Below are 1,777 nucleotides of genomic sequence, written 5' to 3'. Positions count from 1 at the left end.
ATGAAGCGCTACCTGATTCAATTATAATATTTGATGATGTAGCTTGCGAAAATCAGAACAGCATTAGAGATTATTTTGCTATGGGTCGACATAAGAAAATTGATTGTTTTTATATTAATCAAACATATACAAAAATACCTAAACAACTAGTGAGAGACAATTCCAATTTGATTGTATTTTTTAAACAAGATGACATTAATTTGAAACATGTTTATGATGAGCATGTAGGGTCTGATATGTCATGGAATCAATTTCGTGAAATGTGTTCAAAAGTGTGGAAAAAGCCTTTTAATTATCTTGTTATTAATAAGGATTGTGATAAAAACAAAGGATGTTATAGGTCAGCATTTGACACTTTTATAGTTCTAGATTAACATACTTAATACAATGTAGTGATAATGAAAGGTCACTTTAAAGTGTGATCTGCGACTGAACACAATATCAAGCAGTAAAATGGAAAAAACATTTAAAAAACAAATAGTTAAGTCAGCAGCAGCTGTTAAAAGAAAAGTGGGGATGATTAACGGTACAAAAAACGTAAATAATATGGCACTGGAGAAAATTTTCAAACCTATTGTTGATCCCCTTAATTTGATAGCCAATAAAAATAATGAAAATTGGGTTGAGAATGAAAATAATTACATTCCCTCTGTTGGGAAAAATGTAAAAATGAAAGTACAACGTCTTATTCATCCAATGAAGAATCGAATGACACTGTTTCTGAAAGCGACTTTCCTAATAATTACAACAAAACTTTAATTTCCACACCTTCTGAAGATCATAATGTCAGTGAAGGTTCGTTCAAATCTATTGCGTCTTCTCCAGATAATCGTCAAACTTTGTCGTGGTCTACATCATCAGAAGTAATGGATGCTATACCTTTTGGAGTAAGACATGAGCGGGGAAAACTAATGCTTGGCAATATTCGTGTTTTCGATAATGATAACATTCTGAAAATAGGAACTCGAATTTTAAAGAAGACAGATGGTTTAAGAGAGTTACTATTTAAAAGGAAACCTGATCTAGAAAAAGTCAGAGAGGAGGACTTGCAAAATTATAAATTGTTACTAATTGATACTAATGCACATCGACGTAATTATGAGTCATCTAAACCTATAAACAGTAACAAAGGTTTTAAATACATTAATGTCATTAAGCCTTTATTTAAATTCCCAAAAAATATGACTTCAAGTGTAGAAAGTCTCGCTCAAGGAAAAGGTATTCCACTTCTGAAAAAAGTAAAAAAATATACTGATTATGTTTATTGGGACGATCCCAACGAACTGGTAGAACGATTAAAATTGTTGTTAGGATCACGAGCGGCTGGCAATAGTGGTGTAGATAATGAAATTATTGCAGTCATAGAAGAATTACGAGAAGCTGGAATTATAAATATAGAACATAAACAGCTATCGCCACAGAAAATGAGCAGTATAATTCGAGATCTCTAATCATCTAGACAGCAATGAATGTAGATAAGTTCGGTCATCACGTCCATAAACGTTTGCGATTATTGGAATTTATCGACACTTTAAACGACACATTGGTGAAAACTGATGCTGGAGACTATGATTTGAAAACATCTAAATTAAAAGGTCTTTCATCTCCAAATGAAGCCGATGAAGCAGTGAACAAAGCATACGTCGATAATATACTACAAGAGTTAAGAAAAGAAATAAGATTGGTTAATGATAATATACAAGTATATTTAAAAAAATTGGAAAAAGCTACATCAGACCGTTTGTCAAAATCGTTTTATACAAAACAAGAAATAGAT

This window comes from Amyelois transitella, chromosome W, assembly GCF_032362555.1.
Source record: "Amyelois transitella isolate CPQ chromosome W, ilAmyTran1.1, whole genome shotgun sequence".
NCBI lineage: Eukaryota > Metazoa > Arthropoda > Insecta > Lepidoptera > Pyralidae > Amyelois > Amyelois transitella.
Note: the sequence above shows the minus strand (reverse complement) of the source record.